Here is an 18,084-nt window from a genome sequence, read left to right on the forward strand (position 1 = left end):
CAGAGGACATTTTGTAACCCTGGGGCAATTATCTTTAGACATTTTTGGTGGTCACAACTGGGAGGTACCACTGGCGTCTAGTGGGTGAGACCAAAGATGCTGCTAAACATTGTGCAATGTACAGGACATTGCCTAGCAACAAAGGATAACCTGGTCCAAAATAGTATGAAGGCTGAGAAACCATGATCTAGACAATGGTTAGACCTAATGAAACCTTTTTCTCCCCCCAATAAAGCAACTTGTTGATGCTTATTACTCCCAGTCACAGTGTGTCTTCCATCTGTTAGGGATGGAAAAAATAGTGATATTCCCCTTTCCTGGGTTCTTTTAGAGCTTCAGGAAGTATAGTTTTCTTTCATTGGCTTTTCTTTTTCTTCAGAACTATCAATGTCATTGATTAGAACAAGATGAACTCTTATGCTCAATCTGCTGCTCTGGTATGGGAAGTACAAGTAGTATGTTAGTCAATGTTTAAATAGCAGCTCTCCAAAAGATGTGCACAGACTATATGTAAGTTTATTAAAAAGTCACCGATAGAAAAGGTAGGTAGCACACATTATGTGAATCATAAAATACACATTACTGTTTCATATCAGTTTCATATAGCCAGTTGGTTCTCATAGAGTACTCCCATTGGTTTTTACTGAACTCTTTTATCTATAGCTGACCTCTGGAAACAATTGAGGAATAATATAGTTCCAACATGACTGTTGGTTGATTTATTCTTTTACATTGATATATAAGATGAAAGTAAAACAATGAGTATCCTGGCTCTCCGTGGTTTATTAACGATGCCACTGCTTTGCTGAAGTGAACAATGTGTTCCAAATAATAGAAGAATGTATCTTCAATTTTTGTTTCATTCGCCTAGCAACACTTTTAACTTTAATCTGCATTATTGAAATTTTCTCTATCACTTTCTTAACAATCAACAAAACAACAAATGAAGCCTTGATTTGTAGCATTTTCTGATTTCCACAGTATAAATATTCCACTGTGGCCATTTCAAGCGACCAATGTGATATTAATGAACACTGAGTTGGGAGGAGATGCGTAGCAGCATGCCATGACATCTATTTTCACCATATGGATATAATAGATGCAACTCATCTCAAGAGCAGAGATGGTAGTTAAGTATCAAATAATTAGGATGTGGTGAGTTCTGCATACTTATCTTTGTTTTTAATAAGATGTAATTAGTTGAGGACTTAGAGAACTTAACTTTTCACAAGTGTCTGTGCTTCATAAATAGTTCAAATTCTGGAACAATTGACTCTTGCAAGCCATATACGCTGGCTTCAGCATACTATTTGTTTATCAAATTGGGGCCTCATGCTGATGGTCAAAATCCCTCTCTATTTCACACATTTAATGATCCACTGTCAAAGAATTAACTTATTGGAAGTTCTGGAGATAGTGGATTACCTACACACACATAGTATTTACGCGCCAATCCCGTGAAAGCTTATCCCGTCTACATATCACATCTTCAGGCCTTACTGATCATCTCAATAAGATGGGAAGAAGATTCCTGATTTCTACAATCTGGTGAATACTACTGGATTTTACTTACCCTGTTCCCCATGGGGCTCTTCAACAGGTAGCTGTGGCAATGAGGAAAAGGAAGAGATATGGATTCACAAACTTTAACTGGCGAACACAGGCTGCCACGTGCTCAAAGCAGAAGCATGTAATCAGGCATCTTGCTCAACATTTATCAAGCACATGGGCTTGCTGATCCTTATATTAGTCACCCCTTTTTCATCTCCAGATGGTATCACATCTTAACCTCTTCTCAGATCCATCCTCTTTCCATCCTCTTTCTCAATCCTGCGTCTCAAGAAGGCAAACACTTGACATCTTTGAGTTCTCTTACCTGTTTTTGCCAATGTCTCAATGGACTCTGCATGTTGAATTTCCTAACTTAAAATATTTTTATTTCCATCAACAAAGCATAAAGCACCAATCATCCCTAAACATATTTAAGCCACATAATTAAACCTTACCCACCACCAAATCTCTTACAAAATACATTTAATATTTAACCTACAAATTCTCTTTTTCTAAGCCAACACATTTCCTCTTAGCCAATTTAGACATTAAGGACATTATTTGCTTTATGGAAAGTATTTATTTATGCCTTTTAACAAATACAGATGCGTGCCAGTTCTGGGCTAATGGATGGGAATATATCAGCAAATAAGAAAGATTATTTTTCCTCCCTCCAAGGTGCTTTTTGTCTGACTAGGAAGAATGACACTAAACACACACACACACACACACACACACACACACACACAAATATAGAATTAAAATAATGAAAATCACGACAAAGGCAAAGAACGGGGGTCTTGTGACAAATTAATATGCTTTGTATTGGGGACAGGGAAGTCTTTATTGAAGGAGCAACATTTGAAATAAGGACAAGAAGAAGCAGCACCAGAGTGCAGGAGCAGACCCTCTCCAGCCCAGGGACCAAGGAGATGGGTGATATGGGGTTAGCGGTGACATCAAGGTAGATCTGATGACACAGGCTAGTAGGCCTTCCTATAGCTTTCACTCCAACCTCAAAGAACCATTGAAGTCCTAATGCAGGGGAGTGAATGTTCCCGTTCGCTTTCTAAAAAGGGTACTCCGGATGACAGGTGGAAAGTGGATTGAGAAATGAGGGCAAAGAGGAAGCAGAATGACAGGAGGCAGTGGTAGAGGCCCAGAAGGGAGATAATGGTGATTGCAGTGGTGAGGGAAAGAAATGGACAGATTAGAGAAGACATTTAAGAAATGACTGACTGTGGAAATGACTGACTGTGCCAGAAAAATCACCTGGGTGAGGGGCTTGAGTGAAGGAGGTGTCGGGGATACAGCTCGAGTTTCTGGTTGGGCAGAAGGAGGGGCCATTCTTTCAGAAGACTGGGCGGGTTCCATCTGAGAAGAGTGGCACTGGACACCGAGGGGGATATGTGGATATTCCTGCAGGGAGAGAAACTAGATGACGTCAGTTACCTCCTTTTACTGGAAACACAAATTAGACAAAGAGGAAATTTTCTGTTGATGGAATGTACTGGTTGTTCTGCACCATCCTCTCTGATAACCAACTGGTCCTCAGTCTCCCTGTCTGTGGTCATTCATTTAACAATTCTGACCAAGTTCAAACACTCCGAGACAGTGTTCTCTCAAGTGTCGAGCAGGTAGCACCAGTGGGACGTCAGATGATCGTGAGTGGCATGGGAGACGACTTCCCGGTGCCGTGTGGCACCACATCACATTGGATCACATAGTGAGAAAGTAATTTCCTTTTCAATTCTTTCTTAGGCCTTCTGATTACATCAGGGAGGAAGGCTCAGTTTGGTGTTAGTATGTCTTTACACCTCTCGAACACTTGATAATCTCTCTTTTTAACAAAGAGAGAACAAGGCCACTGTCTCCGTGTTTTTAGCAGGCCACCGGCCCTAGTATAAATTTAATAACACCGCTTTGTTTTCACTGCAAAAAAAATTGAAGATTACCTCCTATTTTTGGCAAGTGATATTGGTTTTTCCATTTACGGCAGTATTAGAAAAAGATGTATTTAAAAATGAAGCTCTAAGTACAAAAGGAGCCTGGAAAATGCTAATTAAATAATAGTATGCTTGGTACATGAACAAACTAAATATTATGGAGGAGGAACATAAGATCAAAGCCTGGAAAATACAGCTTGACATCGAAGCAGTCATTTGTTATTCTTGAGTTCCCTTCCTGGGGCAACATTTCCTGATTTGCTTTGGCCAATTATCTCTTCTCCCATGTGCTCCATAAAAGTAATTTCCTTCCTGAGCTCTAGGGGGCAGCACTGGAAGCTTGGCTAAGCCAATTAGCATATCCCATCATCTTGCCCACTGATTGGCTTATGCCTGGGCACCTGATCCGGGTGGGGCCAATCAGGTCCGGAGCTGGGATCTGAACCCAGTTTGGCCTTAGAGGCCATGTAGAAAATCACTCTACTCTCATACTGTATGGCTTTGGGTTTGAGACCTACAAGATAACTATTAGGATTAAGTTGGAGGGGGGGGGGCAATGAGGTGACAGATATAGCCAGGGAACAGAACACACAGGGCTTTGTAGACCCTGGTAAACACTCCATCTTGGTAGTGATGGGAGAGTCTGGAATGGTTTTCACCAGAATATGCTTAGATTAGTATTTTTTAAATTCACTTTGGTATATAAAGTACTTGCCATGGATTTAGACACTTAGAAAATCTGAATATTAAACTGGAGAGTATCCAGTATGTGAGGGCACATTATCAGGCCCCTACCCTGCTTCCCGTCTGCTGTTCCAGAGGCTGCTCCCATTAGAGGGAGCCTCTTGCATCAGATCTTCGTAGTGAGGGTTGGTGGAGTAGCCTTAAGCAGAACCAAGCCTTGCCCAGAAGTTTAGATGGTATCTGTTAGCTGAGGGCAAAAGCAGGAAGCAAAGGTGATTGCTTCTGGAACTTTTAAGCGCTGATATCACTGAACTTCTGTAGTTAAAAAAAAAAAAGGACTATGGAGTAAAGAATTAATAAATCAAATAAGAAAAAATAAAAAGGAGTCAGGCATGGTGGCTCATGCCTATAATCTCAGTACTTGGCAGGGGCGTGGGGGACTAAGATAGGAGGATTGCAGATTCAAGGCCAGGCTGGGCAATTTAATGAGACCCTCAGAAACTTGGTAAGATCTTGTTTCAAAATAAAAAATAAAGCCAGAAGTGTAGACTGGAGGCAGAATGCCCCTGGGTTCAATACCCAGTACAAAAAACAAAAAAATAAAATAAATAAATAAATAAAACCAGTGAGTAGCTAAGGGAAAAGGTCTGGCTTAACATAGGGCTGCCGGAGTCAGAAGAGCGCTCCTCTTATGGGTCAGGGCCAACGGGCAGACACCATGTTTAGCCTACAGGAAACAAGACTTGTCTGCTCGCAGTCCCTGTTTGCAAGTGGGAACGAATACACAGCTACAGGAGGAAGATGAGAGTGTAATTTGAAGATAGAAGTAGTCAAAGGAATTCAACTGAGAAATAACATCCTGGCACCAACTTAAGACATAAAAATAAAATCAATTTCACAAGACCCAGAAAACCTGATTCTTCTTGTAAAGTGCCCCCATAGAATCCCAACAAGCTTCCTGCCCCCAGTCTTCCAGCCCCTCCCACCCCATGCCTTTGCCTGGGCCCCGATGGAACTGCGCACACTGGCAGTCCTCGCCGTCTTCATCCTCTGTCCAGAGTAGGCTGTAGCCATCAATCCTGCTGTTGCTCTGCTCCCTAGATTGAGAAGCCCACCCAGAACCCCCATCACTGAACAAAGTCACCTCGGATTGGATTGTCTTCACCTTCTCACTTTACACCTGGGCTCCTGCTCTACCAGGGAAGTGTGGCTCAGTAGTTGGGTACAGTCCCTGGAGTTGGACAGACAGACCTGGGGTATAGAGCCAAGGCTAAGGGAGCAGGTGTTGGTGCGAGGTTGTGGACGTCCAATTTCTCCACGGACCATGTCTGTTCTGTTGGATAGGTTATTTAACCTCTGTGGGCCTAAGTTTTTTTCATCTGCAAAATGGGGATGATAGAAACTGCCTTGAGGAGGTAGCTAGAAGGTTTATTAAATGAATTCATATGTGTTAGGAACTCAGAACAGCTTTTGACACCTAGCAAGTGCTCCGGAAATGTCAGATATTATTATTATTTGAATCTTTCCTCTTCCATTTACCGGTTGTGAAACCATGTGCCAGTGACTTAGTCTGAGCCCTGGCTTCAAAATGATCCTCCTTGTCACCTGCGGCAGCACATCACTTCATGAACAAGTGGGAGCAGCTGACAGGCCGCCCTCGTGACCTGGAGGCCCAGCAGGATGCAGATGGCAAGGGCTCACCTGCACTGAGCCACCTACCATTGGGTCTCTCTCCCCTGAAGGATGCATCAGCAGCGACGCCTGTGACTTGACTCCTTTTGCTTCCTTACGCCTGAAATGTTTGGTTCGGGTTTTTCTTTTCAATGTGGAGCTTAGTGATCTCCCAACATCAAGGCCCAGGCCATCTCTAGAATGAGGCTGACCATTGGACCACAGCACAGGTGGCTATGAGGATAACAGGAAGTAACACAGAAAGCCTTGATGAGCGGCCTCAGCAAGAAACCTGGAGTCATCCCGGACCTTTTGGTCTCCTTTGCCTCCTACCTCCACTTGGTCCCGAAATTCCATCATCACTACCTTTTAATGTCACCTGAGCACGCCTCTCTCTCCTCATCTTCACCACCATCTGTCAGCTCAGGCTACCCTTCTCTCCGCTCTCTATCACTGCAGGAGTGTCCAGGCTGATGGGCAGCTCTTTTTCCAGGGGAAGAGGGTTCTCTCTGTCATGCATCTTGTCCCCTTGGGGTCAGTGTGACCTTTCCCAAACAGAAACATGGGAATGTCCTGGCCCTACTTAGAACTGTCTCATTCTCCTAGCTGCTGTAGATAAGACCCAGGCTTTAATTAGGACGCCCATCAACCCCATCTTTAACTTCATAAAGTTTCTAGACACCTCTCTGAACCTGAACCCATGAGAGCAGCTGTACATTTAGTAACTGTCAGTTGGCAAAATTCATGATGGTGAAAAGTACTGACTTTTATTTTTATTTTGGCCCTGGGGATTGAACCCAGGGGCAATCTACCTTTGAGCTATACCTGCAACCTTTTTTATTTTTATTATTTCTGGTATTGGATATTGAACCCAGAAGTATTCCACTCTGAGATACACCCTCATCCCCCTTTTTTTCTTTATTGTTTTGTTTTAGAAACAAGAGTTTTCCTAGGTTGCTGAGAATCTTGCTGCATTGATAAGGTTGGTCTTGAACCTGTGAATCTCCTGTTTCTGCCTCCCAGGTCCTGGAATTACAGGTGTGCGCCACCACGCTCTGCTGGAAATGCTGATGTTTAAATGCATGAGTTTTAAAACTCGTTGCAATATTTATTTACATTTAAAACTAACATAATAAATATGTATATGTGCACATATATATTTGCAATGTTTATTCATTCAACAGGAAATACTCAGTGCACAGAATTTGAAGACTCCCCTTATATGACTTCATAGCCTCCAGAAGGTCTTTGGGAACTCGGAGGCTGGGAATAATTGGCCTGGAACTTGAATCCTAAACTTCTTGTACCCTGCACCTCTAGAACTCCTAAAGGGTCTTTTTTCCTTTCCTTTCCCTTCCTTCCTTCCTTCCTTCCTTCCTTCCTTCCTTCCTTCCTTCCTTCCTTCCAGACCTATTTTTTATATTTTTTTATTTGGAAACAGGGTCTCTTAAGCCGGCGAGGCTGGCTTCGAACCAGTGCGATCCTCCTGTCTCTGCCTCCCAAGCGCAGGGATTATAAGCGTGCGCCACCACGCCCAGCATGTACTGGGGATTTAACCCATAGGAATTCTGCCTCCAAGCTACATGCCCAGCACTATTTTTTATTCTTTATTTCGAAACGGGATCTCATTAAATTGTGAAGGGCCTCACTAAGTAGCTGAGGCTGGCTGCGAACCTGCCATCTTCCTGTCTCAGCCTCCCAAGTACTGGGATTACAGGCATGCACCACCACACCAGGCTAAAGGGCCTCTTTTAAGACCACCTTCCCATGCAGATCCAAGATCCAGCAGAGGGCCTTTTTTAGTTTCACCAGAAGACACCAGAACTTTCTGCACCTTCTGAAAATATCTATCCAGCCCCGCTCCCTTTTCTGGCCCTCTGATGGTTAAACTGGAATGTCCGTTTTGACTGGTTTAGAAAACATCTAAGATTGTTGTGACTTTGGGCTTGTCACTTAGATGATTGGCATGTGGAACAGCAGACTGAGGGGAAGTCCCGCCTTGGATGTGGGCAGCGCGCGTTCTGATAGGCTGGAGACCCGGATAAAAAGGAAGAGGAAGCAGCCTGAAGGCAAGCAAGTGTCTGCGAAGAGCGAAGGTTTGTCAGCTTAAGGCTGGGAAATCGGACTTCAGCCCTTTGGCTCCTTGAACTGGACTCGCACCAACGTTTCTCTGGGGAGCTTCCTGGCCTTGCCATCACGGACTGAGGCTGCGCTTGTATTCTGGGACTCAGCTCTTGGACGGCTCCACCAGCTGCTGCTTCCTCGGCTCTCTGGTGCAGGTGGCCCCTTGGGACTACACTGCTTTGTAGTGTAAGCCGACTTGATAATAGGTACATCCTCTGAATGCTCTTACACCAGAAACCTTGCCTAATACAGGCCCCATCTGAGATGTCACCTCTTCTAATGAGTACAGCGCTTGACTACTTTCTCCTTGGTACGAAACTCAATTAGAACCAAAGTTAATTGTGTCGCAATTATAGGTAGGCATGTTTTCCCCTTCGATTTAGATGCTTTTTGTGCAAAAAAAAAAAAAATACCTTGACTGCATTATTATAGTTGTTCTTCCTCCACTAAGCCAGAGACTGTAATGAGTAGGCACTTAATAAATGTTGGGACTAATGAGTGGATGAAGGAGTAGTCTCTAAAGAGATTTGATCTCATCAGTGTAGACGAGCTAATGGGAGAGGGCCTGCAGGCTTCCCAAAGTAAAGAAAGTGCATCTTAATATAGTCCTCAGGGAGGAACAAATGATAAGCCCTTCCTTTCAACCAGGAAGTTGGGTAGTAGGTCGATAACCTTTCCTAGGAAATCTTATGAGCCCTCTCTTTCTATCAGAGGTGGTTTTCTACTTTGCTTATGATTAGGAAGGGGGCCCCAAAGATGGCTCCTCTTATGTGACTTGCTGGACCCTGAGATTCTAGCTGTCTTGGGATACAATGAACACGTGCTGGAAACCAGCACCCTTGCTGTCTATTACCACCACTAGGAAAGAGAAAACCCTTCCCAGTGACCTAGCCTGTGCAGGATCTGATCTGCTGCCCAATGTCCTAGTTCTGAAAGGACTGCAGATGGTGTCGACTATGTCCATGGATGACGGAGAGAGGAGGGTGAGAGCTGTCCCCCAGCCACCTGCTACACCACCTGTATCCTCATTCAACTTCAGTCTGCAGGTAAGATGATAAATCTGTTTCTCTCCTCGGTGCTCAGGGTCAAGAAGTTCAGAGATTTCAGGGTTCAAGAGGAATGGGTTAATGTTCCAGCTCCGCCATTAAAATGCTGTGTGATTTAAAATGTTTACATGTTAATATTATATTCATACAAAAATAATTACAATGGATGTTCATAAAGAAGAATTAAAAATACTGCTATGATTTAGTGTAAGGGAAGGGATATTGCCAACCTTCACCTCCTCCTGGGTGCCCCACTTGAAACCCATATTCCTTCAGCTGCCCCAGAGGTCATCACTATGCTGCACGGATGTAGCCATTTTCTCGCTTTTTCTTATAATTTCCTCACACACTTAAAACACATAAGTTAAATATATGTTTATGAACTTTATATATGGACTCCAATCTTTGTGTTCTTCTGAGATTTGTTTTTTTTCCCCAATCAATATTATGTGTAGAAGGGTCATTCACGTTGATGTGATTTTTAGAGTTGCTTATCCTTTGCACTACTGCATAATATTTCACTATGTACATCATTACAGTTTTTCTAAAGATAGATACTTGGGTTGTTTCTGACAAATGGCTAATACGGATAAACTGCCATGAACATTTAAGTACCAGCCTTTGTGTGCACAAATGTTTTCATGTCTCTTAGGTACACACCTGAAAGTGGAACTGCTGGGTTGTAAGGATAGTGAGATTTAACATTAAAAGAAACTTCTGTTTTACCTAGTGGTTGCACCATTTTACATTCCTACCAGGAATCAGCGAGAATTCCAGTTTTTCCATGTCCTTGGCAACACTTGTTATTATCAATTTTGTGAATTGTAACTGTTCTATCGGGTGTGTAAGGGTATCTTGTTATTTTCATTTCTCCTGATGGCTAATTATGTCAAGCATCTTTTCATGTCTTTATTTCCCATTCTTTGATAATCTTTGAGAAATGTCTCTTCAACTTTTTGTTCATTTTTAAACTGAGAGTCATCTTCCTGTTACTGAGTTCTAAGAATTCTTTATGTATTCTGGATACAAACCCTTTGTCAGGCACAGGCAGGTGAAGACTTTCTTCTAGTCTGAGACTTGCCTTTTCATTTTTAAAAATAGCAACTTTCTTTTTTAATATTTTTAATTGACATAATTATACAGAGTAGTGGGACCCATTGTGCTCTCTTCACACGTGCACAGAGCATACATTGGTCTGTTTTACTCTCTCCTCTCTCCCTTTCCCTCCTCTCCTCATCTCCTATTTTCATGAAATCCTTTCCTCTTCTCTCTGGCTTCCATATATGAGATTTGACCTTGACTTCCTGGGTCTGGCTTATTTCGCTTAACCTGTGATCAAATATTTTTAATGCTGACATAAACCAGTTTACCAGTTTTTCTTTCTACAGCTTTTGCCCTCTTCTGGGTTATAAAGATTTCTTAGAAGTTTTAGTTTTCATGCTTGTTCCTTTTCAAGATAACATTTTTTTTTTTGTAGCTGGGATATGGTTGATTTTTCCAGATGGATATCCAGTTGAACTAACATCATCTGGTTGGCACTTGTGGTGGATAGGATATTCTCCTCCCCCAAAGATGTTGATGTCCAAATCTAACCTGGGAATATGTCACGTGACAGAGAGAAGCTGAATTAAGGTTATAGATGGAGTTCAGGGTGCTAATATCCTGGCCTTAAAGTAGAAAGATTATCTTGGAATATCTGGACCTGACCAATAAAAAATATAAATGTCCTTAAAAGCGGAAGTGGATGCAGAATAGAAGTTAGCGTGATGCTGTATGGAAAAGACTTGACTTACTATTGCTGAATTTGAAGATGAAGGAGGGGGCTACAAGACAGGGAAAGTGCGGCCCCTGCCAGCTGGAAAAGCCTGGACAGAGTCTCCCACGGAGCTTCTAGAAGGCGCACAGCCTCGCTGATACCTTCACATTAGCTAAATGAGACCTGTGTTGGACTGTGAATTTACAGAATTATAGACTAATAAATTTGCATCGTTTTAAGCCTCTAAATTGGTGGCAATATGTTACATCTGCAAGAGAAAACTAATACAGATTTACCCTGGAGATAGTGCTGGTTTGATTCCAGACCTCTAAAATAAAGCAAATATTGCAATAACAGGAGGGACATGATTTTGGGGGATTTCCCAGTATATAGAAAAGTTATGTTTATACAATACTGTAGCCCATTAAGTGTGTAAACAGCATTAGGTCTAAAAATGTACATACCTTAATTGAAAATACTTCATTTTGAGAAGCACCAATGATCATTTGAGCCGTCAGTGCACTGGAAACTTTTTGCTGGTGGAAAGTCTTATCTCCAGGTTGATGGCTGCTGACTGATCAGGATGGTGCTTGCTGAAAGATGAGGTGGCTCCGGCAATTTGTTAAGACAAGACAACAATGAAGTTTGCCACATGCATTCATTCTTCCTTTCATGAAACACTTTGTAGCGTGTGATGCTGTTTGATAGCGTTTTGCCCACGGTAGAACTTCTTCAAAATTGGAGTCACTCCCTCCACATCCTGCCGCTACTTTATTAACTAAGTCTGTTCAGTATTCTAAATCCTTTATTGTCATTTCTAAGATGTTCACAGCATCTTCATGTGGAGTGGATTTCATCTGTAGAAACTGAGTGGATTACATCGGTAGAAACCACTTTCTTCGCTAGCAACTCCTTGCCTGTTAACACGTTACCATGAGATTGCAGCACTTCCACCCCATCTTCAGGCTCCACTTTGAATTCTAGTTTTCTTCTATTGGCACCACATCTGCAGTTAATTCCTCCTCTGATGTCTTGGGCCCCTGAACATCACCCAGGAGAGTTGGAATCAACTTCTTCCAAACGCCTGCTAATATTGATTGATACTTTGACTTCTACCCATGATGCCATATTCTTAAACTAGAACGGTGAATCCTTTCCAGAAGATTTTCAATAGATGTTGCCTGGATCTATGGAAGCCATAGGCTTACAAAATGTATTTCTTAAATAATAAGACTTGAAAGTCAATATTAGTCCTTGATCCATGAGGTGCAGAATGGATATTGTGTTAGCAGGCATGAAAACAACATTAATCTCATTGTACATCTCCATCAGGGCTCTGGGGTGACCAGGTGCATTGTCAATGAGCAGTATTATTTTGAAAGAAATCCTTTTTTTTTTTTCTTTCCTGAGCAGTAGGTCTCAATCGTGGACTTAAAATATTCAGTAACCATGCTGTACACAGATGTGCTATCATCCGGGCTTTGTTGTTCCATTTATAGAGCACAGGCAGAGAAGATTTAGTATAATTCTGAAGGACCCTAGGATTTTCAGAATGGTAAATGAGCACTGGATTCAACTGCAGTGGCTGCTAACAAGAGTCAGCATGTCCTATGACGCTCTGAAGCCAGACAATGACTTCTCTCTAGCTCTGCAAGCCTTAGATGCCATCCTCTTCCAAAATAAGGCTATCTCATCTACACTGGGAATCTGTTGTCCAGTGTGACTACTTCACCGGTTATCTTTTTTTTTTTTTTGCGGGTCTGGGGATGGAACCCAGTGGCATTTGACCTCTGAGCTACACCCCCTGCCCTATTTTTTAATCTTTATTTTGAACAGGGTCTCATTAAGTTGCAGAGGGCCTCACTAAGTAGCTGAGGCTGTCTGTGAACCACGATCCTCCGGTCTCAGCCTCCCGAATGCTGGGATTACAAGCATGCACCACCACGCCTGGCCTTCACCTGTTATCTTAACTAAATCTTATTCATAACTTGCTGCAGCTTTTACACCAGCACTTTCAACTTATGGAAACAGCTGCTTCCCTTAAACCTCACGAACCAACCTGGGCTAGATTCCAGCTTCTCCTCTACAGATTCTTCATCTCTCAGCCTTCCTGGAATTGAGAGTTTACACCTGGCTTTGGATTACTGTGACCCGAGGGACTGTTGTGGCTAGTTTGCTCTTTTACGCAGACCACTGGGACCGCGTGAAGGCTGTTCTGCTTTCTTATCTTTCATTTGTGTGCTCACTGGGAGTGGCATTTTTAATTTCCTTCAACGAGGTTTCCTTTGTATTTACCACTTGGCCTGCTGCTGCGGCGTAGCTTTGGGCTTGCCTTGGCTCAGACATGCCCTCCTCACTACGCCTAATCATGTCTAGCATTCGGTTTAAAGTGAGAGACACAGGGCTCTTCCTTTCACTTGAACACTGAGAGCCATCGTAGGGTTATTAATTGGCCTAGTTTTAATATTGCTGCGTTTCAGGGAATAGAGAGACATGAAGAGAGGGAGAGACAGTGATCAGTGGAGCGGTCAGAACACACACACATTTATAAAGTCTGTTGTCCTATGTGGGCATGGTTTCTGGTGGTTTCTAAAATTAATACCATAGTAACATCTGACATCACTGATCCCAGCTCATAAAATGAACAAGTTTGTAGTATTGGAAGAATTATCAGAATGTGACACGGAGACATGAACATGCCATTGGTAGAATGGCGCACGTAGACTTGCTTGATGTGGGGTGCAATAAACCTTTAGTTTGTATGAATGTGTTGTATCTGTGCAGTGCATTATGATGTGTGCCTTTGTTGGAACCATACTGTTCCATGGATCTATGTATCTACGGTTAACACCAATGCCACATGTCTTAATGTATTTAGCTTTATGGTAAATCTTTATTTAATTTATTTTTATTTAATTAATTAATTTTTTTGTGGTAATAGGGGTGGAACCCAGAGGCTTTCTACCTTCGGGCTATACTCCCAGACCTTTTTTATATTTTATTTGGAAACCGGGTCTCACTAAGTTGCTGAAAGCCTCACTAAGTAGCTGAGGCTGGCTTCGAACCCGTGCGATCCTCCTGTCTCAGCCTCCCAAGCGCAGGGATCACAAGTGTGCGCCACCACGCCTGGCTATGGTAAATCTTTAAATACAGCAGTAGAAATCTTCTATTTTGTTCTTTAAAAAAAAAAAATAGCCTTGCCCGGCGTGGTGGTGCACATTTGTAATCCCAGCATTTGGGAGGCTGAGACAGGAGGATCGTGGTTCGCGGACAACCTCAACTACTTAGTGAGGCCCTTTGCAACTCAATGAGACCATGTTTCAAAATCAAGAATAAAAAAATAGGGCTGGGCTTGTAGCTCAGAGGTAGAATGCCCCTGGGTTCCATCCTCAGTACTGCAACGACAATAAGAAATAGTCTTTGTTATTCCAGTTCCTGTATGAATCTTGTTTCTGTATGAATCTTAGGACCAGATCTTTTTAATTTCTGGGTAAAAACAACTAAGGTTTTATTGAGATTACATTGACTCTGTAGACCAGTTTGGAGAAATGTGACCTAATACAATAATATTGTGTTCTAATTCATGGACATGATACATCTCTCCACTTTTTAACTTTTTAGTTCCTCTTCATGTCCTATTTTGGTAGTTTTTGTCATATAGGTCTGTAACATATTTCATTGCATGTATCCCTAAGTATTTCACATTTTGTGATGCAATTGTAAATGGCATGGTTTTCTTATTCCAATTAAATTTAGGCAGTTTGTAGAAATGCAGCCTATTTTGTATAGTGACCTTACTGAACTCATTTATTAGTTCCAGTGGCTTTTTTGTTCATTGCCTAGGATTTTCTACTTAGAGATCATGTCAACTTATGCCTTTTATATCTTTCTCTTGTCGTTTTGTGCTGCCTGGGACATTGAGTACAATGTTGAATAGGACTGTTGAGAGCAGACATCTTTGTCTTGTTCTGAATTTAGGGGGCAAAGCATTTAGTCTTTCACTACTAAATATAATGCTAGCTTAGCTTTAGTATTTTTTGTAGATGTCCATTATCAGGTTGAGAAAGTTCCTTTTTATTCCTAGTTTGCTGAGAGATTATATCATGAATAGGTCTTGAAATTTTCAAATGCCTTTTTCTCTTTCTATTGAAGAGATCATAGGCTTTTTCTCTTTTATTCTATTACTACACTGAGTAACACTGATTTATTTTTTAATGTTAAACTAATATTACCTTACCAATTAGTCAAGAAATATTATTATTTTTCAATTTTTAACATTTTGTTAAGGATCTTGTGCCCATGATCACAAAGAACATTGACTGCAGATTGCTTTTGTTATAATATCATTGTCTAATTTTGGTATCACAGTACTTCTGATCTCATGAAATTATTGGGAAGTGTTTCCTCCTATTCTGTTTCCTAAAAGATTTTATATGAAACTGGTATATTTTTATTTTTTCTTAGCTATTTTATGAAACTCACCAGCAGAGCTTTCTGGGGCATGTGTTTTCTTCATGAGAAAGGCTTAAATTAAGAATTCAACTTGATTAGCTGGTGTGGTGGCACAGTCCTGGAATCCTAGTACTTGGGAGTCTGAAACAGGAGGATCATAAGTTAAAGGACAGCCTGAGCAACTTAGAAAGACCCTGTCTCAAAATAAAATATAAAAAGAGCTAGGGTATAGCTCAGCAGTAGAGCACCCCTGGATGCAATCCCTAGTACCATATACCCAGACAGAAATAATTCAATATCATTAGTAGATTAGGACTATTCTGATTTCTTGTTTCTTTTAAAGTAAGCTGTAGAAGATTGTATCTTTCAAGAAACTTGCCAACTTTATCAAGACATTGAATTTATTGCACAAAACTACATTATATGCTCTACATAAGATGTAGTGATGGTCCTGCTTTCTTTCTTCACTGGTTGTATCCTTCTATGTTTTTTTGTTTGTTTGTTTTTTGCAGTACTGGGGATTGAACTGAGGGGCATTCTGAACTCCACCTACAATCCAATTTTTTTTCCTTTATTTTGAAACAGGGCTAAGTTGCGGAGGGCCTCACCAAGTAGCTGAGGCTGGCCGCGAACCTGCAATCCTCCTGTCTCAGCCTCCCAGGTACTGGGATTACAAGTGTGTGCCTTCACGCCTGGCTAAAGTTGTATTTTTTAATGATGTTTTGATTGTATTAATTTTCTCAATTTTCCCCTGCTATTTTATTAATTTCTGCTCCTTATTACTTCTTTTCTTCTACTTAGGTTGGTTTTAAATTTTTTTTATATATTCTTAAGGTAGGAGTTTAGATAACTGATTTTAGATCTTCCTTCTTTTTTAATGTAAGTATATAAAGCTCTACATTTTTCTGAAAGCATTTCTTTACTTCATTTCACAAGTTTCAATATGTTTTGTTTATGTTTTCATTTAATTTTAAATATTTTCTGATTTCCTTTGTGATTTCCAATTTGATATAAATTAGAAATGGTAGGTTCAGTTTCCAAATATCTAGGAATTTCCTATATATTTTTGCTACTAGTTTCTGATTAATTTTCACTGTGTTCAGACGACATCTCTCTATGATTTCGATCACTTTACATTTGTGAAGATTTGTGTTGTGACCCAGCATACAGTTTGTCTTCATGAATGCGACATGTTGTATTAGGTTTCTCTGGAGGAACAGAGCCAGCTGAATATGTATATGTGTGATCATGAAAGGGGATTTGTTGGAGTGGCTTCCACGATCAGGAGCTGGATGGTCCCATGGTGGCTGTCTGCACACTGGAGAGCTGGTGGCTGTCTGCACACTGGAGAGCTGGAGGAACCAGCAGCTCCCCAGTCCGGGAAGCTGGAACCTCAGAACAAGAGGGGCCAGTGGTATGGCTCCAGTCTAAGACTAAAGGCGTCGAGGTTCCCTGAATAATTGCCGGTGAGAGTCCACACTGGAAGCGCGAAGGAGCTGGGGTCTGACGTCCCCTGGCAACGGCAGCATCCGTGGACACACCGCTCGAGCTTGCATCTACTATGGCTTCCTCCTTCTGCCTTTGTTGCTCTGGGCCCCTGGTCTACTGGACAGAGCTGCCTGTATTCAGCAGGAGTATCCACCTCAATTTACTGTCTCACACGCCAGTCGTCTCTGGAAATACCCACCAGAGACGCTCGGAAGTCTTTTAATTCTAGGCATTTCCAAGCATCTCTCAATTCGGTTGAACTGACACCAGAGACATCACACGTGTCAACTTGAAAAGGACGTCTGGTCTGCTGCTGTTGGAGTCAGATCCTCTCAGTGCCAGTTGTTTCCAGTTTCTCATAGTTCAAGGATTCTGCACCCTTACTGTCTTTTTGTTTGTTACATCAACTACTAAAAGACAACTGTGGCAGTATCCAACTCTAATTGTGAATTTGTCTATTCTCCTCAGTGCTGTCAGTTTCTGTTTCATTTGTTCTGAAATTCTGCTATTGTGCATATACACACTTATGATTGCCATATCTCTTTGATTGGTGAAACTTTCATCTTTGTGAAATGATCCTCTTTTTTCTGATAATTTTTTTTGTATTAAGGCCTCCTTTGCCTGACATCAGGATAACTACCCAGTGCCCTGTGATTAGTGTTTGCATGATGTATTTTTGGTACCATCTTACTTTAAACTGTATTATTAAATTTGAGATGTGTTTTTTGTGGACAGCACATAGTTGAACCTTGCTTTATAAAGTCAGTTTAACAATCTTTGTCTTTCACTGGAGTATCAGGCTATTTATAAATAGTGGAATTGTCAGTCTGGGACTTACATAGACAGTCTTGGCATGTATTTTTTTTGTTTATCTCATTTGATTTATTTGTTTGTTTGTTTGTTGTTTATTTATGGTACTAGGGATCAGACTCAGGGGGCATTCTACCTCTGAACTATACTCCCAAACCTTTTGTATTACTATTATTTTGATTTTGAAATAGGATCCAGCTAAGTTTCTGAGGCTGGCCTTGAACCTGCAATCCTCCTGTCTCAGCTTCCCAAGTACTGAGATTATAGGTGTGCACCACTAAGCCCAGTTTATCTTTTTATTCTCTTCTTTTTCTTTTTGTCTTAGTATTTCATTTTATTTTCGTATTGCCTTATTATATGTACTTTTTATTTATTTGGGGTTTATAGGATGCTCCTCTCATTAAGGCTGTTTTAAATAATGTGTAGCATATGACCTTCCATCAGTGCTGGGGGTTGAATTGGAGCCTCGGTTATCTTGAGTTGACTGTTGGTAGGAATATGGACACGAAAATAGATTCTGGTGAGGGTTCAGAAACAATAGACAAAAGCTATAGAG

This window comes from Muscardinus avellanarius (assembly GCF_963383645.1).
Source record: "Muscardinus avellanarius genome assembly, chromosome: 3".
NCBI lineage: Eukaryota > Metazoa > Chordata > Mammalia > Rodentia > Gliridae > Muscardinus > Muscardinus avellanarius.